A 26,542-nucleotide genomic window follows, 5' to 3' on the forward strand; every position below is an offset into this window, starting at 1 on the left:
TTTTAATCGTTTGTTTAGTTTTTGTAATTGATTAGTTTGACTTTCGTTCGACCGGCTGAATGTTTTCACCACAGTGCAGAAGCCGGTTTGTGAAGCCGCTGCTGCTGCGTTCATGTACCGTCAGAAATTACACGGCAACTCAGCGTTGTTTGCTTGGATTTTTTATTTATTTTTTTATCTGGGTGAGGGTGAGCTTCAATGGGCTCAGGCACCTTATATAGGCCAGATTGAATCTTTTGTGTGAATAAATTAATTATTTTGCCACAAACAACTGCGAATTTGAAACAACAAAAAAGTTGTGTAATTTCCAATGGTACATGAATGCAGTGGCGGCAGCAGCAGCTGCTGCGTGTGCTTATTATTTTTATTAAATATAATGATACGAGTGTAGGAAATGACAATCCAGCCCTTCTGTATATGTGGCAACAAGTAGATATAATTCAAATGCTTATATAAAGAGCTGTTCTGGAAGGCAGAATTCACGTGTGGATCAGCTGCAGCTGGGTTGAAATAATCGCACATGTACGTGAGTCAATGCACATTCACACGTACTGATCAATTTGCTGCTCTGATATATTCAATTCATCTTAACACTTATATTTATTCCCCGTTTTGATAGTTTCTGTTATAAATCAATATATATGGCTTAGAACATAATACAGTGATACAGCAGTGACCACAGATTTTTTTTTTTTTTTTTTTTTTTTTTTTTTTTTTAAATTGGAGCAAGATAGAACGTGCGAGTGTGTCGTCAGACAGTGTGGATTCTGATGATGAAGTAGATGTTCCCTCTTTTGTTCTGGAGAGGAACCAAGGCAGGTGGTCCCACCGATGTGCACACAGCTTCTGTTTGCAGTTTCTCCAGGACTCAGGCGCTATGAGCTCCGTCCCAGCGCAGAGTCCTGGAACTCAGAGATACAGACACACACTGCTCCAGCTGTGGCTCCAGGCACGTTTCATTTAAAGCGTCAAGATCGTTAGCTTTGGTTTTGTTTAGTCCTCTTTCGTTCATGCTTTACAATATATGTGGCTGTTCATATTACATGGTGTAAAATTCCTGTACTTTTTTTTTTTTACATCGCAATACATAAATTGCAAAATAAATAATGCAATAACAGTTTTTTCTTATATGGTTGAGCCCTGTGTCCAGGTCCCACGAGGGATTCAGCAGGCCAGGCACATTTTTTTTGTTTCCTTTTAAGACCTGTTTTAAACTTTAGCTACATTATGTCTCCCAAAATACAAACAAGACAATAATAAAAGACAGATCACAATGATGAGAAAAATATTAAACTCTCCAACAGCATCCTCTTGATTTTGGACACTTCTGAGGACAGGCTGTTCTGGCTCCTGTCATTCATCAGCCTACAGTTGGTGGATGACTACGTCTACCCACTACAACTAGTTGCCCACTATGGTCTGTACCACACTCATGAAAATATGCCCATTATAGTCCTGAGAGACTTCAAAGTATTCTTATGTTTGACTAATACAAACCCAAACACTTTAACATGATGTAAAACAGATAAACCACCAATTCACTATATCTGAGAAGTTGTAACCAGTTAAAGTTTGAGGTTCATGCATGAACAGTTAATCTGTGAAATACTATTTTAAGATTGTTGTTCTGAGTTCAATTAATCATCTAATCATTTTAGTACTACATCAGAGTTCAGTTATGCTTGTGTGAGTTTCCACGACAAGAAGAAAAGCTCCAATTCTCATGTTGATGTCTCAGGACAACACTACTTCATGTTAAGTATTTTTCCATAATCTTTGGGCTACTCCTCCAGCAGACAAAGATGAAAAACATATGCAATTGCGTACTTATGAAACTACTGTTGGAGAGTGCACTTGCACCATCTGTCCGAAGATGGGATCTGATCCAGATATTCCATATTAGCAAGCAGGACGCCATAAAAAAAAGGAAGGCTCCCAGCTAACTGTCCCTACCCCATATAGAAAATCTTGACCCACAATGCACTGCTTAGTCAACATCAGTTTTTATTTATTTATTTTTTTGTTGTTGTTTGTTTTTTCCAGTCAGCTGAATTTCCCATCCCATTGTTAACAATGCTCAGGTTTATGTTTAATTTCTACATGTGTTTCCCCAAAAAGCCGCACAACTTTATGTGATTTGGCAAAAGTGTGACCATGAAGGTTTGGAGAGGAAGCGATAGTGCGGTGGTGTGGACATGGAGTTTGAAGCAGTTAGACACTACTGGCTGTTAGCAGTGTCTAAGCTTACCTGGCTTACTGACTGTGATAGAAAAAATGAAAGAATCAAAAGTCACAAAGGTGACGATGGCTATCGGATGCATCAAGACTTAACTAAAACTTTCAAATACTGACGAAGATGAAGCCGTGTGAAGCAGGAAGCAGCGTTGGACAGCAGGACGATATTCTCTGTGGCTACTGTGTGCCACTTTAGGAGAAGTAAAATCGGTTATGTTGTAAGGTATGTATTTATTATTTGCTCAGTCCGGTTTACACTTTATTGGATGGATTTTTAACACTGGCTGCACCAGTTATAGTACAACCTGGAGAATGGCTGGCTCTTCAAAACAAAGGCAAATAATAATAATAATAATAATAATAATAATATTGCATCCTCTATGGTGGCCCAGATGTGGCTGTATGCCTGAGGGAGAATTGCTTAACCAAAACTTCATCAATTAAAGCCTCATATAGACTACAAAGATCTGCTTGTCAAATAATGTACAGCAAATTTACTATATTATTACAAGCATAAACATTATGTATTGCAGCTACTGTGGACATGCAACAGCAAGCCATATTATCGGCATGATTGACTGAATGAATGGATGGAAGGACAGGTAGATAGGTGATTATCATCATCATTAAAATACTGAAGGACCATTTGCTCCCTTTCACATTGCAGGAATTAACCTGTTGCACAGCAAGCCCAACAGCTGAAAAACATTAAACACTGAGACCTGCAGCAATAGAACAATCTATCTGAACCCACCTGTTTGTTGTTGCACTCTATTTTTCAATGCGTGCACTTTGTTCTGAGACGTAAAAAGGATTATTGCTTTAAAAAGGCTTTAACCTCAACCTCCTGGTGAAAAAAAGAACATTTGGAAATGGTGACCAGTGGTTTGCTGTCCCTTTAAATAAGTTTTCTTTCTTTTCTCTACCTCCCTCCCCTGAGGTTTATGCCTGTGACTGTCTTTCTTGTCCCCCCTCCATCTCACAGACACACAAATGCTGCATGCATGTGTGGCTGGCAACTACAAAGCAGTTAGCCAAGCATCTCTTGGCTGTGTGCAGAGAGAATGACACTCTCATTACTGCCCTTAAAACAAAAAACAACAACTCTTGTCCGAACAAAATCCACTGAAAGCCCAGAAACCCATACAGAAAGGCACAGGAAAAATTTGAGTAACAGGCTACTTTTCCCTTTACAATGCACTTGTGTCTGTGGTTGACGGTTTCTTCTGCCCCGTCCCTCCTACACCCTTCTTTCCTGTTCCTCTTTAATGTCACAGGGCTGGCTCACATGACCTTGAGCAGCAGCGTTTGCACGGCAAGAGCTGCCCTCGCCTGCAGGCGCCCTTGAACTGGATCTGCAAAACTTTAAAAAAAAAAAAAAAGAGAGGAGGAACCGTCACGGGGTCTGATAGACATCTCAACCCCCTCTCCTACAATCCCAACTACCCCCCCCCCCCCATCCGCCTTTTCTCCTCGGCTCTTTTATTCAATCTACGCCACTCCTTATCTGTTCCTCTGGTGGGAAGAGATTTATCGGGATGCTGTATCTTTAACCTCTCTATCAGAGTGAGGTACAAACAGAATTCAAAAAGTCTGACGGGCCTGTGCTGATTTATTTTTAAACAACACCTCCTCATCCTCCTACATGCACAAACCTCGTACTGTTTCAGAATTAACGATGGTGGCGGTGGTCGTGGAGAATAAACCTGTTCAATTACACGTCTGCCTGCTTCCAATTCAGAGGTGCTGTTTATGTGCAAGCAAAGTCCAGACTGGTTTTGGCTCCCGGTGCTCCGAGCCACTGGCACATAGTGACCTGGAGCTCCAAACAAATATTCCAGCTTACCACCAATCAAAGTTCTCAGACCTGATGTTTTGACAGGCTGACGATGACCTGCTGAGTGCCATTTAAGACCTCTGATTTTCCAATGTAAACACTGCCGTCCACAGTCCAAAGTGTGACTGCACTGTCAAACTCAGCTGCCGTTGCTCAGGGCAGTCTACTGTAAAAGCACAAAGAGAATTTTATCAGCATGCAAATACTGCAGCACCTCCCTCTGACAGTAAATCACACCCAACAAGGTTCAAGTAATATATAAATACTTGCAGGGATCTGACTGAAGTATCGTGTTTTCTGCAGGGTTCGAAACTTCAGAGGACATTATATACTTGAATCATAACGTGCTGCTTAAACTAAATAAATTGGTTGATTAAACAGATGAGTGTTTTGATAAGTGATTAATCATTTGTCATTTATCAAGAAAAATCATATATTTTAGTGATTCCAGCTTCTCAGAATATGAGCATTTGTCCTTTTTTCTGTTTTAGATAAAGTGGTTTTGGCTGTTTACACTGTTCTTTTCAAATGATATGTGCATCCAAACTGCTTTTTACCCACTTCAAACATGATTTAGCCGGATATATACCAGACTGTGTATTATTTTGGACTGCCCCCCCCCCCCCCCCCATGACCCTTGATTGGAGTAAACAGTTGAAGATGAGTGAGTGAGTAATATGGACTGGGTTCTTCTCTGCTTAATTAGTATTTCAATCAAGGCCATTGTAATTGTACTCGGACTTGACAGAATGTCCATGCAGATGGCCACCCCACTGAGACAGGTCTGCTTGAGGTTTCTTCCTGCTGAAAGGGAATTTTTCCTTTCCATGGTTGCCAGTTCACTTGCTCATGGGAAAGGTCTACACTTTACTCTTTGTGTACAGCACTTTGGGGATGACTCTGGCTGTGAATTGATACTCTATAAATTACCTGAAATTAAAGTGTCAGGAAATTCCCAAATAACAGGCAGCTCTGTCAATATTACTTTTCTGTCAGGTTTGGAAAAATGAAGCTCAACAACTGATATGGTTGAGGTATTATACTGAATTTTATATTAGCAGACATTTCTTTCTTACACGATGAACTGAATATATGGTTGAATATAATCTTATTTAGTGACAGCTGATCTGCTCTCTGTCAGCCTGATCTCATCAGCTCTCCTAGCAGTGCAGGATCTGGCTAGTATTTGGATGGGAGAACTCTTTGTAACACCAGTGGTTGTGTGTGTTTCTCCAGGTAACACTGGAGTTGTGTCAAGAAGGGCATCCGACATAAAACTTGTGCCAAATACCAGTGCAGATCTGGCTGTATCCACTGTGGCGACCCTGAACAGAAATGGGAGCAGCAAATGGACAACAAGTGACATGATACAGAAAACTGTGGGTTGCAAACTACTGGCCTCAACTAGCTCACATTCCACCGTTTTCAGACCCTGGTTACATTAGAGGGAACCCAATTTTATTAATCATAGAAACAACAAAAATGAGAAAATTCCAACTCTTCTACACCAACAATTAACTGGTGTTAAACAGCAAGCAATGGACTAAGGAGCTCTAGATAAATAAAAAAAAGAATTAAAACTGGATTTAAAACTGGCTATATTTTGAGAAATCAGTCAAATATCTTTTTTTTTTTTTTACTTTTGATTGGGCAGCATAAGTAATTAAAAGATATTTTTTGTGGATTTTGAGTTCTCACATTTTATACAATAATAATGTGAGCCTAAAGAAATAACCCAACAAATGAACTAATAATGAAAATGTTGTTTCAACCCTAGTACTAAGGACTGGACAGAGACTAGCCAAGCCCTCCTACTTGTTATCTTCATGACTGACCTTTTAAAAATGTTATCACATGTCATACGCAGGTCTGCTGGAAACCATTTGCTAAAGGCAGTGTGGTGGCTCCCTACCCCTTTAAAAACAACAACAACAAAAAAACAACAACAGTGGCTAAAATGGCCAAGTACTGGTTCTGACTGGTTTAGCGCTCAGCATGTCTCACCTTCACACAGAGAGACAGAATGACAGTGACATGCGTACACCCCCTCAGAGAGGTTGTTGAGCGACATGAGCCATGAGCAGTCTCCTCAATTAGCGTTAAGGGGCCTTCGTGCTGCAACATGAAGTTCTGGAGCTAAGAATAACATTAGACAGGTCTGCTGGCCGGCAGTGGCAGGGCTGGGAGCTGTGGCACTGAGGAGAATTGGGTATGTGTACTAACCAGAGTCTTGCTGCTAATCCGATCCCCCGCCTTGTTTATCCCCTCCTTGGGATATTATGCTACATTTGTGAGGGTGACACCTCAACAAAAAGGCTGTTTTTGCAGACAGCAAAACAAATATGATTACCATTAGCAAAGAAAAGACATAAACGTTAAACCTAGTTTGTATTCACTATGAAATTCCCTACCATCGAATAAGTTGTGTTTTTATGTCAGTGAGATTTGCTGAAATATTAAAAGGCTCACTGTGTCCCCTGCAGAAGAGCCCAAAAGCAGGCTCTGTAATGGAGGCACCACAGTGTCCGATGAGATTCATTACAGGCAAATTTGTTCCACATAGTGAAATATGAGTGAGCTCTACTGCCTGAAAAAAATTGCGTCACTCCATAAGACCTCCAATCCAAGAATAAGGACAGATTTCAAGTTCCATAGATTTAGTTCAGTGTAATAGCCACAGCCCATTACTATCCTGCACCCAGCCAAACAAAGTATTGGTGCACTGTCTGAACATTAGCCGCCACGCTGCTTGCTATCTTGAAGACAAGTGCAACACAAGCATCAACAGGTTGTGCAAATGATTTAGGTGCATGAAAATTCAGTAAGGTATATCTTACATATTATATTAAAATTCTAAGGTGGAACTATGCTAGTATACTAAGGTATATCTAAATATCTAAAAAGGAAGAGTAAAATAGAAGAGTAGCATGTCCAAGGTCTATCTGAGATTGAAAGTGGGCAGAAATTAAGTGCAAAACCAAGTGCTGCATGCAAAGAGTTTGTTTGGATTTACTTTGTTGACTCGACATGGATGTGCTTAATACAAACATAATTACTGAGAAAAGCAGAACCTGTCATATTCTGTAAACCAGAGTGTGGCAGGCACACATTGCTATGGCATTAAGAAAACAGACATTAAGTGAAAAGTATTCTGGTGAGTTAACAGATTAGTGTCAAGGTGTCAGACTGCATGAGCAGACATCGGCCACCAAAGCTCCCTGAGGTGACGTTATGTGATGTTTTGAATAGAATAGAGTCTTTATTGTCATTGCACATATATCTACACATAAAACTAAATTTGTCCGCTGTATTTAACCCATCCTAATTACAGTTAGACACAATCCAACTACTAGGAGCAGTGGACAGCCACAGTCCGGCACCCGGAGACCAACTCCAGATGTAGACGCTGCCTTGGTCAGGGGCAGAGAAAGGAACAGACCCAAAATAAGCATGTTTTTGATTGTGGGAGGAAACCAGAGTGCCTGGAGGAAACCCACACAGACACGGGGAGAACATGCGAACTCCACACAGAAAGGCCGGGAATCGATCCTAACACCTTCTTGCTGTGAGGCACCAGTACTAACCACTAATCCACCGTGCCATCATGTATTATTTAATTTCATGGTAGTTTTCAATTTTGTTTCATTGCAGATGTTATGGTATATAATGTGCCTTGCAGACTTTGCAACTTCATGTCACAGACACTGATGCCAACTCTGCATGTTTGTGAGGTGCGGCAGCCCGGAAAATGGCTGAATATTAATACTGTCATATTATTTATCATACATTTTACGCGTGCGGCGGAGCGCCTTGTAAAATATGAGTTTATTTCCTCCCCTTCTCACTGTTTTTCTGCCCCCTAAAGAGACCACTGTATGCTATTATACTAATACACATTTGCATCTGAGTTGCAAAGATATGTGCAGACAAGCAAAGTGCATAAGCATTGTAAAACTGCTTGTGTAAGGTGCATCTGAAAGTTTCCGCTATTAGCAGGGGTGGTGGCCAAGTGTTTAGTGTGCTTGGTTTCAGTGCAGAAGGTTCCCGGTTTAAACCCCACTCCTAGCATTAGGAAGGGCATCCGGTGTAAAATGTGTGCCAATTCAACATGCAGGTCCACCTCAGCTTTGCTGTGCTGACCCCACGTGAAAACAAGGGTGCAGCCAAAGGGACTGACTTACTTACACAATGCTGGGTTTTACAGCTGGTCTTTGGTCATCTAAAGTATAAAAGCTTTCTTATGATGAGCAATATAAATGCTTCAGCACTGGGCCTGACCCACACCTCAGTGTTAGACCAACACTACCGCGAGTGCAAGTTAGAACATGGGTGCTGGGAATTAAAATGTCAATTGTGTCAGGTGGAAATGAGCAACAGCACTTGCATTGTGCTGTGTGCCACTTTGCACAGGGTGGAAGACAGAACCCTATATCTCCAAAGCCTTTGAGGCCAAACTAACCAAACTTGAAACGCACAGTCTCAGGTGGGGGAACAGTCACCACAGCAACAGTGACCCGATTTACATATTAACTAGGTCATGATGTCAGTGAGTGCAAAATCAGATTTTAGCTCATATTACTTGACACACAAAAATATTGACAGCTATGAGTGACACCAAGGTAACCGCTAGGTAGTGTAGTGTAGAATTTTCGCCAATGGATGGCAGGGTATTTACCAGGTCATGGCTGCTTGTTTGTGCGGAGGAGATCAAGCCCAGTGTTTATCCTGCTTTGTCTGTCTGAGAGCCACTGGAAGTCACAAAGGATATGAGACAACAAGTGACGCCACAGGCCCGTGTGAAACTATCAAAAATATATTGTGACAGTAGATAATTTTTTCCTCTGGGCTTTAAGGCAATACGCAAAACAAACTAAAAAACAGAAAATTCACCCACTACTTAATCATCTTCTTGCATGAGCAATTTTTGTAATTTAGCCAGTAGGGTCAGAGATTTTGAGGTTGCACTGAAAGCAGTGCAGTTTAACAGAATGAGTTAATCATGCAGCCTTAGGAGCTAATTTTTTTGGTCAGGGAAAAAAAATATCTTAAGTGTGCATGTAATCAAATTACCTCTTCACATAACGGGGCTTTGGCACAGATGATATGCAACGAGGTCAGTGCAGCTGAATAGGCATCTGTTTTGCTCATTTCTATAGCACAGTTAAACTTGCTACAGTAAATAACCTGACCTGAATAAAGTCGAACAAATCTGGGAGAAAACAGGCTATATTTAGAAACCAGCAACCCGTGTGATGGAGAAAGAGAAATGTGAAAAGATCCTTTACTTAAAAATGTGTGTGGGGCTCGGGCTTCGAGCTTGTCAGGTCTGACTGCAGTAATCAAATGCTATTACTGGAGCTTGAGAGGGGAGAATGGAACTTATAGGAGGTGGCAGTGCTTCAGAGGCTCCTGTGCCAATGTAAGGCTTATGTGTGCATGCGTTTTTTGAAGTGTGGGGCTGGGGAGTGAGGAGACACCTCAGCGCTCAGCTTGGGGCGTATAATCTATGGTTCATTTGCAGCTTTTCTCGCCAGTATGACAAGCCGTTTACAAGACGTAGCCTCTGCCGCTGACCCAGTTCTGAGTGGCTGCGTCTCGCGACAAGGCCCTGCCTCCCCATCAAGCCCTGCTCCTCGCCTAACTGACGATAACACAGCCACCCTCTGCCTCCATGAACTGTGGGAAAAAAATAGGTCACCCTGACCCACTTTTCTTCTGCTTCCCCCCCTAAGATCACACAAAGACTTCTGCAGAGCATGATCAAGGCAGACAGTAAAAGGGAAACAGAGACAAGGGAAAAAAAAGGAAGAAGTTAAAATACAGAACAATAAATAAATAAACAAACAAACAAACAAACAAACTGCAGACTGCTCTGTGATGACTTCATACATTCTGCCATTCTTGTGGCTCGGGATGAATAATACTGAAAAACCATAGTATTGCAATGTTATAGGCTGCTGTGACATGCATTATGGATTTTTTTTTTAGTTTTAAGCACTAATTATGGTGCATAAGCAAAAATAAGCACAGGTCATATGCATGTGCAATGACAGCTCTAAATATTCAGGTCATCGCCCACTAATACTGTATATAAAATCCTTTTCTATTTATATTACTTTTTAAATTTTGTTTTAAATGTTGGTATTTCATCTTTTATTGCATTTTATAATGTAAAGCACTTTGCATTTACATTTAAATCTGATATACAAATCAGTTATTCAATAGTAATACTTCATCCAAACCATCAACATGCTTATTAGACCCCATTCCTACCAGGCTGCTCAAGGAAGTCCTACCATTATTTAATGCTTCGATCTTAAATATGATCAATCTATCTTTGTTAGTTGGTTATGTACCACAGGCCTTTAAGGTGGCAGTAATTAAACCATTACTTAAAAAGCCATCACTTGACCCAGCTATCTTAGCTAATTATAGGCCAATCTCCAACCTTCCTTTTCTCTCAAAGATTCTTGAGAGGGTAGTTGTAAAACAGCTAACTGATCACCTGCAGAGGAATGGTCTATTTGAAGAGTTTCAGTCAGGTTTTAGAATTCATCATAGTACAGAAACAGCATTAGTGAAGGTTACAAATGATCTTCTTATGGCTTCGGACAGTGGACTTATCTCTGTGCTTGTTCTGTTGGACCTCAGTGCTGCTTTTGATACTGTTGACCATAAAATTTTATTACAGAGATTAGAGCATGTCATAGGTATTAAAGGCATTGCGCTGCGGTGGTTTGAATCATATTTGTCTAATAGATTACAGTTTGTTCATGTAAATGGGGAATCTTCTTCACAGACTAAAGTTAATTATGGAGTTCCACAAGGTTCTGTGCTAGGACCAATTTTATTCACTTTATACATGCTTCCCTTGGGCAGTATTATTAGACGGTATTGCTTAAATTTTCATTGTTACGCAGATGATACCCAGCTTTATCTATCCATGAAGCCAGAGGATACACACCAATTAGCTAAACTGCAGGATTGTCTTACAGACATAAAGACATGGATGACCTCTAATTTCCTGCTTTTAAACTCAGATAAAACTGAAGTTATTGTACTTGGCCCCACAAATCTTAGAAGCATGGTGTCTAACCAGATCGTTACTCTGGATGGCATTTCCCTGATCTCTAGTAATACTGTGAGAAATCTTGGAGTTATTTTTGATCAGGATATGTCATTCAAAGCGCATATTAAACAAATATGTAGGACTGCCTTTTTGCATTTACGCAATATCTCTAAAATCAGAAAGGTCTTGTCTCAGAGTGATGCTGAAAAACTAATTCATGCATTTATTTCCTCTAGGCTGGACTATTGTAATTCATTATTATCAGGTTGTCCTAAAAGTTCCCTAAAAAGCCTTCAGTTGGTTCAGAATGCTGCAGCTAGAGTACTGACGGGGACTAGCAGGAGAGAGCATATCTCACCCGTGTTGGCCTCCCTTCATTGGCTTCCTGTTAATGCTAGAATTTAAAATTCTTCTTCTTACTTATAAGGTTTTGAATAATCAGGTCCCATCTTATCTTAGGGACCTCGTAGTACCATATTACCCCATTAGAGCGCTTCGCTCTCAGACTGCGGGCTTACTTGTAGTTCCTAGGGTTTGTAAGAGTAGAATGGAAGGCAGAGCCTTCAGCTTTCAGGCTCCTCTCCTGTGGAACCAGCTCCCAATTCGGATCAGGGAGACAGATACCCTCTCTACTTTTAAGATTAGGCTTAAAACTTTCCTTTTCGCTAAGGCTTATAGTTAGGGCTGGATCGGGTGACCCTGGACCATCCCTTGGTTATGTTGCTTTAGACGTAGACTGTGGGAGGGTTCCCATGATGCACTGTTTCTTTCTCTTTTTGCTCCGTATGCATCACTCTGCATTTAATCATTAGTGATCGATCTCTTTTTCCTGGTTCTTTCCCTCAGCCCCAACCAGTCTCAGCAGAAGACTGCCCCTCCCTGAGCCTGGTTCTGCTGGAGGTTTCTTCCTGTTAAAAGGGAGTTTTTCCTTCCCACTGTGGCCAAGTGCTTGCTCATAGGGGGTCTTTTTGACCGCTGGGGTTTGACCGTTTTTTTTTTTTTTTTTCTTTTCTTCATAATTACTGTATGGCCTTGCCTTGCAATGTGGAGCGCCTTGGGGCAACTGTTTGTTGTGATTTGGCGCTATATAAGAAAAAAGTTGATTGATTGATTGATAGTACTGTTATTATTATTATTACTACTATTATTATCAACATAAACACATCCATGCATTTTGAAAGCCTTGAGAAGTTAGTCTGGAATCAACTTAGCACTTCTATTATATACCAGAGCTACACTGAGACAGAGCCTTAAGGAAACTACAAGACAAACTCAGCAAAAATGAACACAACCATTTAAATCAAACAAAAACAATTGATTTAAATTTAGCAAAGCCACAATCTTATGAAAGTTTTATTTCATCAGGAAACGGTTTATGTCACAAATCTGACTTTTCTCCATTTAAGACATGGCTGTCAAAGGCAGACTATCCCAACCAGTCAATCCATTTCCTAAACCCGCTTATTCCAGTTAAGGGTCACGGGTGGTTGGAGCCTTTCTCAGTGGTCACTGGGGGAGAGGTGGGGTAGTGCCTGGACAGGCTGCCAACACACACACACACAAGCTCATTCACACTCACACCTGCAGCCAATTTAGGGTCACCAATTCACATAACCGGCATGTCTTTGGAAGTGGGAGGAAGTTGGAGCATCCAAAAGGAATTCATGGAAGCATATTGTTTATCATATTGTATTGTTGTTTAATAATGTGTACTCCTACTTTTTTAAAGCGATTGGTGAAATAATTTTAAACAATATAAGAATAAAACATATGTCCATAATGACCTGTGCAAAATATCAAATTCAGGATGATACCCGCCTCGGAGCAAATCTAAACTATACAGCAGCAAAAAAAATTTATGTCGTTTGCCAACTGCCTATAGTGTTTACCGACACGTCATTGCACAGGTTGACTGTTTGCTAGACTGGCAAGAGAAAAATGGAAGCATTTCTAAATTCTTTCAATTCATTTAAAATGTCTGAATTTAACTCCCTGAATCATTCTGTCACTTTCTGTACCTCCGACTTAAGCCCCTTTCACACCCCGGGCCTGCGCAGATTTGCATTGTGATGCATATCAAGTACGCTGGAAAGGCTGCGTCATGAATAAAATGTTGCTTGGCCTGCCTCTTCACCTACTATGGTTTTGAAGTGTCACTGCCTCAGCGTATTGCCACGTATGGCTGCATAAACTCAACGTAGGGCTGCATGAGCTCGGTGTAGTAGGTACGCTGCATTACGCAATTATATGTGACACTGGTGTGAAAGGGGCCTTAGTCCAATTAAGGCCCATTGGGGGAGGGGCTTTTATATTGGGAAAAGAGGTGGGATATATCCTGGACAGGTCAATAATCTATCACAGGGCTAACACATATAGACAAACTCTTTCACACTCTCACTCACACCTACACAACAAATTTTGCTGAGAAAAATTTACTCTGCTGGGATAACATTAATTGCAGTCCAAAAAGAGTAAAATATACTCTATCACAGAGCTACATCAACTCAACACGGTGTGAAATCAACTCTTATTGGAGTGAAACCACTTGCACTGACCAGGCGATGTCGCAGACCGAACTGTCCCCCGTCAGCCCTGCCTTCACTGCGCACACTTCATCAGGCGCGGTTCACTGATTATCACCTCGTTTTTGCTTAAAACCGCACTCCAGTCATCATCTATCTCAGCAACAGATATCTGAAGCTTTTGTACTGCAATCATGTCCGCATAAATTCAGCATTATTCCATAATAACAGATGGAGGAAGCGATCAGAGCACCACGGCTACACGAGCTGCTGTGCATCAGTCATTTCAAAGCGTCACCGATTCAAGCCTCGTTTCTGTTTAAAACTGACTTTAGAATGATTTAAGAGGTTTTAGCTTGTCATCTAATGGTTAATAATCCCATTAATCCATTTGATCACTTTGGGTGGAGAGAACCTTTCTCCGGAATGACACATGCGCACTGGAGGCAGGGCGGGCAACCTTCAGTCTGCGACAACTGTTGGGCTGATTTCACTCTATGACAGAGTGTAATTTACTCTATTTAGACTGGGATCAAATGCTATCCCAGCAGAGTAAATTTTACTCAGCAAAATTTCCTGTGTACAGTCAATGTGGAATCACTAATTCACCGAACCTGCATGTCTCTTTGGAAGTGGGAGGAAGAGAGAGCATGTAAGAGGAACCCACACAAACATGGTGAGAACATGCAAACTTCACACAGAAAGCCAGAAACCCAGGACCTTCTCACTGGGAGGGAACAATGCCAACCATGAAGCCACCGTGCTACCCTAAGTCATTTAACTTTAACTCATGGAAAATAATAATGATCATAGTAATAATACCAACTTGCATCAAATCAGAGGTAAATTAGTCATAGCCAGAAAAAAAAAAAAAAAAAAAAAAAAGGCACTACTTGGGAATCGTGGCTGCCCTTATCAGCTGGTCGGTATGTTTGACAAAAATCCTCCCACACCTTAAAGCAACAACTGCTCTGGAGGTTAATCACTCGTCTACCGGTGTGCTCGTCCACCTCTCCACCCCTTTCAGAAAACTAAACACAATCCTCTACCTTATTTAAACACCTATATACATATACTGCAGTCATGTAACACCCGTGGAGGTATGACATGTCATGCAGACAGAAAAATTATGATCATTTTATTTTAGCGAGAGGAGATATTACAGGCCTAGCTGAGCCGAGAGCTGCCCTCAAGACTGTGCACATGACACCGGCTCCTGTGAATATTCTGAATGCTAGGACAGCTCACGATATAGCTTAGATCATGCACAGTGCTCTCATGCAACCCTTTACTTCATTAAGCTGCGCCCACTCAAGCGTCACCTCTGTAATCGCCCCATACATTAACCATGGCGTTCCTCTGACAACAACCAAGGCTTCCATTCATTTGGAAAATGGATAGTTTGTTCTGTAGAACCATTTGTATCGGCGCTACCAGTCATTGTGAAATAATCAACGCACACCTTCAATGGCTAATTTAAATATTAATGTGGCAGCCAAAAATCATCGCTCAGCGCTCACTGCTGGCGTCTCTTAGCAACCTTTGTTTAGCTTCTGTGCACAATGTCTGCAGGCAGGAAAGTGACATTTAATTATTACCGTTTTATTTTTAAAGGCCCTGCTGAGCATATCTCTTACTTTAAGTGCAGCCTGCTATCTTTGTTTCAGAAAAGTGGTAATTAACTTCTCATCACTTTGTCTTATGCTGATTTACTCATCTAGCCCATTTTAAAATGAGTGAAAGCAATTAATACATTTGTCAATCAAATTCAAAACAATCAGACATGGTTATTTATTTTATATCTCCAACATTAACTTGCTACAACTTCTAAAACATGAGGATTTGCTGCTTTTGCTTTATTACTGTGTAAACAGCTGAACAGAATATATCAATCATTTCATGAGAGAGTTATGAGACAATTTTACTGACCAACGATTCTATGATTAAATTAATATGGTGCCATCAAGTAAATATTTTTGTTGTGAAATAGGCTAATCTGTTCATTATTTTGTTATAAAGCAATTAATTGTTGTTCATTAAATTTCAAAAAATAACATTCAAAACAAGATAATTTATTTGCAATTATAGAAACAGAAAAAGTAGAAATACTGATATCTGGTGAAAGATGATTAAAAAAAAACATTCTTGAGACTGTCAGCTGATTAACCGGTTAATTGTTTCAATACTAACAAAATTAAATACAGATACAATTATGGTAATGAGGTTAATAAAGATTTTATAGTATTTAGAGGCAGCAGTTGAATATGTAGAAATCCACTCCACTCAAAAGCACGTTTTCTTATTTATAAATGTTCACCTTCACTATATATTGTGCACTGCATGAAAAACAAACAAACAAACAACAACAACAAAAAAAACCCTTGTGACAGTAGATAACCGAGCCAGAGCTTTCTGTCATTTCTGCTTTCTGCTCCAGGCAGGTGCTCTTATTTTTACACACCCACAAACACAGACAGTGTCAGAAGACATCTAACGCACTACACTTCTCACTCATGGTAACGGCAACATGACACTTAACTAAACTGACTAAACCAGCTGAACTACAAAAACACAAACTGTTAAACAAACCACAATAGCAACATTTAAAACCTCAAAACCCCAAACTCCCATGGTGCACTGCAGCACAACGTCCATTGCTAAAATTGCTAACTTCTCAAAAAAAATATTTGTCCTATCAACTTTCCATTTTCGCAGCATTCATCCTTGACCCAAAATAAAGAAGCATGTCAGCTCTCCCCAGTTTCTCCATGATCAAAGCCATACACATGCACGCACACAGGCACGCATGCACACAGAGCCCACTTGGCTAATATAATATAGATCTGATTGATTATCAAAACAGCTGACAATTACTTTGGTATATATAATTACTTTGCTGCACATTAATCAACTAATCATGTTGCAGACCTATTCTTAACGTACATCCTCTCATCAATGGTTAAACATAACTAAAGAGTTTTATCCAAAGTTTAAAAATTGGGTGACACAAACCTCACATGAACTTACATCAACGTGCCTCACGTAGCACGCCAGTGTCAGAAAGTTCACCGTTACAAGCACATTAGTCTTACCGGATGGCTATATGTGGTTGTGTTCTCATTTCCATCAGCCAGTTTGATACTCAGCTTTAAAAGGAAGAGAGCGTTGACCTGACGCTAAACTCTCAGCAGCCCTGTGCTAAGCTCCTGTGTGCTAACGGTGACCTAGTGCACACAGACATATTGGTGCCTCAGAGACAAGCCATGAAGCCCAATGTTCCACTTTCCTCAGCTGCCAGACATGCTTCAAAAATGATACAGCTTTGCTGCTTCATGTAAAGAATGAGAAAATATGCCCAAAGACAGACGCAGAGAGGAAAATGGCACCTGAATAACACAGAAAAGGGTGTCAGATTTCTTTATTCGGTGGGGGGTGCTGGAGGTTCCAATTCCAGCTAAAGAGGTGAATGTAGGTCGAGCCCTGCCTCCTCATAAGCACCAAGGTCAACATTGAATGGAAGGGAAGGTGGCTTAGAGAGAAAGAGGCCCTGGATAAACCACATTTGTCTGGCTCTTGTGCCAGCACCGGCCTCAGACATGTAAACACAGTTACACAAGCACTCAGCTCCTCTGTGCTAACCCGAGGTGTGTACGTGTGCACAAACAAGATATGTTACACAAGCTTTGCTGTAGCTTCAAGTTCCTTTAGGATCTACACTAGACCCAACTTAAAATGAATAATCAACACCTGTGGTAGAACCGGGCATCTGACTGGACAGAAAATGGTCAAATATAGAAGACATGCCTGATGAGATGAGGAAAAAAAAAAAAGGAAATCCAAATTATACGAGATCCTCTACAGTCTACTGTACATAACTTAAATATGTTTCCAGACAGGTGCATAATTTTAAATGTCAAATCTGAGCAAGTGATGCATGCATGTTCTAAATCAAGTTAAAAAAAAAAAAAAAAAAAAGGAAGACACCATGGAGGACAGCACTGCACCAAGACTGCCACAGTTTGTGGTTTGATTCTCGTTAGAGCCACCCATGCAATAAAAAAAAGAAGAAAAGAAAATCATGTCCACCTTATAACCAGGTCCACAAGTATCTGGACAGTGAGGTTTTGTAATTTTGTCACTACAATGAAGTCGAAAAGAAACAATCAAAATGCACTTGCAGCGCAGCCTTTCAGCTTTAGTTCAAGGACTTTAACAAAACTATTAGGTTTACCATTAATGAATTAACATTTTTATACACAGTTGTTTCAATTTCAGAGGCCGTAAGCAATTATCATTCATCACCATTCTTAGAAAGAGACTGTTTCGGAGAAAGGTCAAACGTGTGCCTCAAACTTGGCTACTGAATTAAGTAACATGAAACTAAAAGAGGTAGGATTAACAACTTTTGAGAGCAGTAGAGTTCAGGTTGACTCGACAGAAATGTGTAATATTTGTGACACATGGTTTTGGCCTTAAATGCATTCTTTATTGGAACAATATAGAATAGCCTACAAGGCCATGATCTCACTGTTAAAGTTAACGCATGTAGATTTAATGTCAATGTTTGCCATTCTTAATGATTTATATAAATTAAGTCCAAGAGATATTCAGTGACTTCGGAATGTTCATATGTTTATCCTCTAACTTGCCTAAATAAACTGGTTGCAAACATAATGATTTAATCCATGCACTTAAAATTATTGTTTGTCCAAATATGTATGGTTTCTGGAAATGGAGAGACTGTGTATAAAAATGGCAGTAATTCCTAACCGTTTAATGTGATATTTTGTTAAACCTTTGTAATTATAGGAATGAGTATATACTCATATACCTTTAAGTACATATATTTATATGTATATGTACTCATGATACAAGACAGTATGACCAAAGGACAAAACTGTAATGTGTTTAAAATGTTATTTGTGCAAATCAAATACACTACATGGCTTGTGAAGATATTGATCTGGATTATTTGTCTGCCTTCTCCAAGATCCATCCTGGAAAACTGCACAGACTTTAGCAATTGAAGACACAGATACTACAAAACAGCCAAGTCCTCTGGCTAACATGATCGTTTAATTTTACTAAAGGAGAAAAATGTTCTATACCTCAGCCTGCATTTGTAGTGAGAAGAGGGGCACCCCATTTGAGAATTAGTGACTCTTCATACTTGTATTAATGTTGTCACTGTTTTTTTTTTAATTCAGTCTTAGGCTTTTGTCAAATGTCCTTTTTAGTTTTAGTCAGTCATTCACCTACCATTTTTATTTAGTCATGTTTTAGTCAGCTAAAAGTCTGTTAATTTTACTCTAGTTTTAATCAAAAGAGAACTGAATGAATTTTAGTCTCATTTCAGTTGAGACGTTTTAGTTTTTTTGATAAAAAGCACAGATTATTTCTGATTACCATTTCAGTCAATATAGTGTTTCACACATCTGAACCAACGAATGTTACCGTTACCTGACAAAATACACTTGTTTGTCTGTTTTTTGGAGTACAGAGTGCAAAAAAAAAAAAAAAAAATTAAATAAATAAATAAATAAATAAATTGTGGTCCATATGGTACAGATGTTACATTAGCAGTTGACTTTACTGCTTGCTGGGTTTGTAGCACAGCGTAGTCAGCCAATGTTAATAGCAATATCTACCAGATTAGCCAATATTAGTGGCATTAGATGATAAACAATACATTATGTGACATTTGTTGCATAGAATTACCTTAGCTACATGTCCAGAGATAGCAGTAGTACACAGTACTGTGTGCATGATTTATCAAACTGGACACAAAAAAGACAAAACTCCTTAAAACCAAAAAACAATAAAAAAAAAATATTACACATTTCACCACTGTTGATGCTCTGAGCAGCCATCTTGGATTGTCAACCCGGGCATGTGGGGTTCAACTGAGTTGGAATTTCTACTTCAGCTGTGTTACGGTGGGAAATTCCAACTTGCGAGTACAACTCAACACAGCATTACTTTGCCTTTTGCATTTTGCCTCGGAGGCGAAAGACTGAAGCAAAAAGAAGGGGTAGGGATGCACGGATCCGCAATTTTTCCACTTCTGATCCAATCCCGATACCTGAATTCGGATATCTGCCGATACTTTTCCAATCTGATACCAGAGCTCAATTTTAATATGATTATTGTTGATTTTATATGAGGATTTTCTAAAAAATGAGACCTGAAAGTTCCGCTACAATTTGCCAGAGGATGAAAGCCTAGACTTGATGTTTTGGTGAAAGAATTAAGTACTTTTATTTTTTTATAGACATTTATAGCCTTATTTTTATAGCTTTAAAGAGAAAAGAGCACTCTCTCTCTCTCTCTCTGCCTGCCCCCCCCCCTCTCTCTCTCTCTCTCTCTCTCTCTCTCTCTCTCTCTCTCTCTCTCTCTCTCTCTCTCTCTCTCTCTCTGCCTGCCCCCCCCTCTCTCTCTCTCTCTCTCTCTCTCTCCTCTCTCTCTCTCTCTCGTTTGGTGTCTCTTTCACTCGTTCTCTCTCACTCTTTTTCCTTCCTCTCAAACAGCGGTTTTCGTGCTGTGCAAACTTCAAACTTTTTGGAAACACGAAGCCTTTCAACTGTAAAATAAATGTATCATCATCGATGATCATGCGCAGGTTTTAATGGAGACTTTTTCCCTTTCAACAGACAGAATCTCTGTTCGGCTTCTCCTCCTCAGCTGCACGGTGAGCTGGTGTTTTACAGTCTCGGGATAGTGACACAGCTAACTTTTTAGCACACATTTTCAGCAACAATTCAGTTAATTTTTCGGAAAATCCATGCTCAACGAGCAGACAATTTGAACCCGAGAGCCGAGCAGAAATTTGCCAGCTAGAACACTGCGGAAGAACGCTCTCTCAAACAGCCCAGCGTCAAAAACCTCCCCCCTCCTCTTGCTCGGCAGTAAACAAGCAGAGAGCGAACAACAGCAGTTGAGAGGATTCACAGTGGCTGTTCTCTGGTATCGGAAAATGTCACAGGTTGGATCGGTATTTTCCAATATGCGAATTACATCTGTATCGGGTTGTGATGCCGACAGATCCGGGTTCAGATCCGTCCCATCCCTAATCAGTGGTTGCTCCACAACAAACATATTACTTATCGCATGAAGGCAAGGGTGCATAAATCCCCATCGCCAAAGAGATGAAAATGTTTAGGGAACAAAACCGTGACTGGTTATTGCGAAATGCAATCTGCAGCCTAAACACTAAAAAAGACAGTAAATTCTATATACTATAACTTTAATACAACTTACTAAATGTTGTGAAGGCATGCCCACCTTCCTACTGCAGAAAAACCTGACATTCCTACAATATTTACTACAGGCACAATGAAGATTTTTAGGTGCTAGTACCCAACCTAGTGAATTACTGATGATTTCTGAACACAAAATTAACTTAATCATGAAGAAGCAGGCAACAAAATCTTCACTGTGCAATGAGGGAAGCCTCTTGCTCACAGAAAAATAGGAAAAACTACAGCGGACACACATCAATGTTGACGGATTATGTATCAGACATGGATATTGTTAGCAAACTCATCAAATGTCATGCTATACCGTGGACTAAACGCACACTATAGCTACTGAAGTCATGTGTTTGCACTCCTCTGATTAATGTTTGGGCAGTACGATGGTTTAGTAGTCAGCACTGTTGGCTCACAGCTTCAGATCTGGTCTTTTCTGTATGGAGTTTGTACGTTCTCCCACTGTTTGTGTAGGTTTCCTCCAAGACATCATCCACTTCTAAACACATGCAGGTTTGGAGAACTGATGATGCTAATACTTTGTCTACATGGAAATGGAACTTGGATCTTTTTTGTTGTCATTTTCAAAAAGTGTTCTGTAAACATGCAACATATGCTCGGCCTGCATAAAAATGGAGAGGAGGGGAGTGGTGGAGCATGTGCATAAAGCTTGCACACTTCATATACAAAAGAAGATGATGACCTCAACATTTCACAAAAGTTGCGTATTGGTTGTATACACAAAAATGCAAAAGGTGGTGTTTTGAGATTTATCCACTCTGTCACCAGTTTTCAGAAAGTAGCATTTTCAGTCTCCAAAAATGACGTTTCTATGTGGACGATACAAAACTTTTGTGGATACAACTTAACTCATCTTCATGTGAATGGGCCCTAAAATTGTCTGTAAGCATGATTGCAAGTGTGAATGTATCCAGTTACACCTGCTAGCGGTGGTAATGCTAACTGAAGCCACAAAGTCAAAAGAAAAATGATGAAGAACTGAGTCTGTCAGCAGTTAGTTAAGGAATAAAACTGCACTGCCTTTTAAGTGACCAGGATAGTGTGAATCATGAAAAACCATGTCTGAGTGTTATGACAGCAGTAGCATGTAGTTTGGATTTGTCAATTACCAAATCAATCCTGATTTAGCAAAGGGTCAAACATACGAGGTCTATTAGAAAAGAAACCGACCTTTTTATTTTTTTTTTAAAACTATATGGATTTGAATTTATCCGGACATTCCACTGTTAAAGGAGATTTTGTAATGAAAGACGTGCGGACGGATTTGTGCGTCGCCACCCAGCCGCTCATGGCGCGGCGCCACAGAAAAACACCTCCGTTGGAAGCATTACATTTGCTTGGGTGGCGACGCGCGAATCCGTCCGCACGTCTTTCATTACAAAATCTCCTTTAACAGTGGAATGTCCGGATAAACTGCTGATCCCGACCTCTTCTGAAACTTCTCTGTTATCTCACGACGTCCTGGGTCAACAGAGCATTAAATTTGGAAGTTTTCAGCTCGAAACAGGCTGACGACAGCGGCTCGGGGCGCGGCGCGCCGTCCGGCTCTGTGGGCAGTCCTTAAAGCGACAGTAACACTCCATAATCTCTCATCAGCCGTTAAAATTTTCACCGAAAACCGTCTGAATTTCTCGAATGGTGTCCACGTGGATGTGCCTTACAGTTTTAGAAAAAATTTTGATCAAGCAAAGCGCCAGTCTCTCAGGAAGAAGTCAGACAAAGGAATTCCGACGAGGGGGGTGGACCAGTGCTCACTCAAAGCCTGCCCACAGGTGAATGACGCAACTGACAGGCGTGAAAAAACTCACGCATGCGCACGAGGGTTCAAGCTTGTCTGACGCAATCACACGTGATTCAAATCCATATAGCTTTTGAAAAAATAAAAAGGTCAGTTTCTTTTCTAATAGACCTCACATAGTTATTTGCAGCCAACCTTACCACATGTTTATTTGGCACACATTTTACACCGGACTTAACACCAGATGTACAAGGAGCATGGGCCTACATGGCTTCAAACCAGGGGCCTTTTGTTTGGAGAAGAAATAGTCCTGTACAAGCCCTGGGGCCTGTTGGTGCCAGTGGTTATCTCTACTGAGACAATACAGATGGAAAGCCTTGTTCACAGTCAAAGACATGAAGTGCGACGGCGGCACGGTGTCATAAAACAGTCTAATCTTGTTTAGTCGAATAAACTCACTTAGTTGACTAATTTTTTGATGTTAGTCATTGCACAAAGCGCTTAGTCGGCTAAAGTTTCGCGTTACCCGACTAAAGTTTTTAGCCTGGTACAGAGGACACTAATCTTATTTTAGTTGACAAAACTTTAGTGTCTTACCTCAAAAAATGGCAACTATCATGTACCACCACTTGATGGAGCATTCAAGAACACCCCTATATCACTTGTATTCCTTCAAAAGGAGAACTTTCTTCGCTTTTGGCCATGTCACAGCAGGCGACGACTGTCATGATGTGTTTGTGACAGTTCTCACATTAGCCACCGGGCATCGCTGTTACGTTGAGAAGTGTTGTGTGCACAAAAAGGCTTGACAGAAGTGCAAAAGAAGAAACTGAAGAGTGAAACTGCTAGGCTAAGAGCTAAGCATGTTGTTCTGCAGTTTGTATGGGTTTGAAATGTTAATAAAGCCAGTGAATGAAACAAAGGCTGGATGACAACTACCAACCCAAAAGTGAACAAATCTGTCGTGCACTGGAGCAGTCTCTTGGCAACGGCACACGTGAGGCCATTATGCCCATGAAAACCGTCAACTAACTACAAGTTTAGCCATCTATGTCAAACAGTGATGAGATGGATAATGTTGGGCAACTAACCGTATTCAACTAAGTAAGTTTAGTTTACTGAAAGATTAGACTGCTTTCTGAAACTGGGTCCTGGAATCAAATCCAGGTCTGCATACTGGTAGCACAACTCCTCATCCCACTGAGCTACCTGCCGTAACTCAAACATACTAACCTCTACTTAAGGTTCCCTAGACGGTTTTCAAATTCCCAAATGGCAAGCTAACAGTTGCTCCAAAGGAACAACTCCACTAATGCCAAAATACACATTGCAAGAACCTAAAATTTTAGCATTGTTTTCTATAGTTGACTGAATAAATGTATACAACTATGTATAATTTGCTAATGCTTAAAGGTAAATGTGCCGTTCATGCTAAAGTCCAGGATTCACTTAAAGTTAGATTTGTCAAAATGTGGTGCTACACACTGGACATGCTTCCAGCAGATCAGAGCAACACACTACACGAGTGCCTCTAAAACTTTGAACACTTTACAGCATAGTTACAACACCCAACATGCTTTTGCTTCAGTGGGCATGCTCTCATTGGTCAAATAAATCCTTCAGGCAGAAAAATATGATTTATGATGTTTTAGTTTTTCTTTTGTTTTTTTTAACAAATCAGAACATCCATTATGTTTATTCATAGATGGTAATCAGTCAGAATTTTGTATGTATATAATTAAAATTAATCGATTATACTTATTAAATTAATTAATCAAGTATTTTGGTAATTGATTTATTGTTTTGAGCCTTTAATAAATATTTAAATTCTCTCATTTCAAGTTCTTGAATGTAAACATTTTCTAGTGTTGCGGATACGGCGAAGTGCAGCACCCTCCCAGACAGTGAATATTTTTGGGTTTGTGGATGAAGAAACGATACATTTGCAGATGGTATTTTGGGTTATATGACATTTTCACAATTTTCTGATATTTTATGGACCAAAAAACAAATGGATTAATCCAGAAAATAATCAAAATGAACTGAGAATGGAAATGAGATTTTCTTAAAAAACATTGTAATATAAATACTTTTTACAACAAAATATTTAAGTGCAAGGTTGAAAACTTTTGATAGAATGCATGGTTATCCTTTACTGGCAAACTAATCCAAAAATGTTTAACAGACCAATAAATAAAAAGTTATTAGATTAACCGATTACAAAATAAATCATTAGATGCAGTCATATTTATAAATTAACTATAGAAATGTTTGCACACGTCACATAGGCAGCACAAGAGGAACAGACAGAAATTGTTGCATTTTCTAGAAATACTTTAGTAGACTATAAACACAACAGCGCGGCTCGTGCCTTTGTTTCCAAAAGAGAAGGTTCCCATTTGAAAACCATCTGTGCCCATTCTCCATGTAACATGGAGTTGCGTAAAATCTAACATAAATAAATGTGCAGATCCACACAAGTGAAAATGAGAGAAGCTGAAAGAACTTGCTTATATTAATAGGCTATAAATGCCACACAAACCTGGACAAACATTTCCAACTCTCTTTCAACTCTTTCAATATAAAATATTTTAAGAAAGTGGAAAGTGACTGTTAATTTACTTTTAACAAAGGAGGCTGGGATTTTAATTTAGCGAGCCATATGGTAAACATATCCAGAGGGCAGAATGTTAAGGTGCTAGCTTAAAAATACTCTGAGGCATTGACGCGAGTGTGCTCTAAAGCGAGACAGTGATTCAACGTGGTTTAAAGAGAGGGCAGATGAGTGAAGGCACTGCAACAACAAATCCAAGCAGCCAGCTCACTCTGGACGTGAATCACAGTGGACTTGAAATGACTTTTCTCTGACATATGCTGGTATCAGAGATTGAGAAAGGAGAAAATGACTAAACCTACTTGGTGTGTCACCACAAGGAAACAGGGTGCATCCTGTGATCCGCCGTTCCTAAATTCAGACAACAGCACGGCACAGTCTCACGTGACCTTCAACCCCGTTTGACCTTGGAAAGACTGCCCAGTTGAATGGCTTCTTTTGTACAGCGGCATGCTTGCCTGCGGCGAGTGTCTCCGCCCACTCATCCTCTTAGACATACAAGGTCGGGAGAAATGGCAGGGGTGGAGGGGGGGGAGGAAGGTGTCACATGACTGGATCTCCTTCTGGAGAGTTACTTAAAAAGCCTTCTCAGCAATCAGGTCAAGGTCACACTCCAGTCTTAATGCCAAAGGAAAAACGAGAAGTCTGTGACGGGGGAACCGTGCACAAAGGCAGACGAGAGCGACTAGCGGCGACAATGTATTCTTCTACATATTCAGCAGTCTTGGGTCCTTGACAACTTGAAAACACAAGCTATGAGTCTATTAGCTGTATTAATCTTCCTGCTTAGTAGACACTTTTATTCAAAGTCACTTAGACGATTATCACTCTTGCGCATCTCTTTCCATTTCTACAGCTGAATATTTACTGGAGGAATCCAGGTTAATTGCCTTTGCTCAAGGGCAGAGAGTGAACCGAGTATGAGCCAGCAATCTTCTGGTCACCAGTCCATTTTCCCAAAGTGATAGGTCATATGGCTGCCTGAAGTCATCAGCACAGTGCTCCCTGTCCCTGCTCAAATGGCCTCTCTGCTGCCGAGATCCTTCTAACAGTTATGAGAACGGTGTACTTCTGAACCACAGTCTTTCAGGGGGAGGATGGACTGAACACCACCACCTCACTAATGGATTTACAAGGCGGCTGAATGTTCACAAAAGGACAACATGTCTCAGAAATCCAAGTCAAAGAAAGGATTGGGGTTATGCCAAACATCCTCCACCGTTATTTAGCCTGTGGCGTGGGAGCACCGAAATTGTTTT

The 26,542-nt window shown here is 40.3% G+C and overlaps 1 protein-coding gene across 3 annotated transcripts in view; it reads right to left on the reverse strand.

Moving 5' to 3' along the window:
• Nucleotides 1-26,542, reverse strand: part of nrip1b (nuclear receptor interacting protein 1b) — a 113,494-nt gene that overhangs the window by 65,655 nt on the left and 21,297 nt on the right. The gene's annotated exons all lie outside the window — the stretch shown is intronic.

This window comes from Thalassophryne amazonica, chromosome 9 (genome assembly GCF_902500255.1).
Source record: "Thalassophryne amazonica chromosome 9, fThaAma1.1, whole genome shotgun sequence".
NCBI lineage: Eukaryota > Metazoa > Chordata > Actinopteri > Batrachoidiformes > Batrachoididae > Thalassophryne > Thalassophryne amazonica.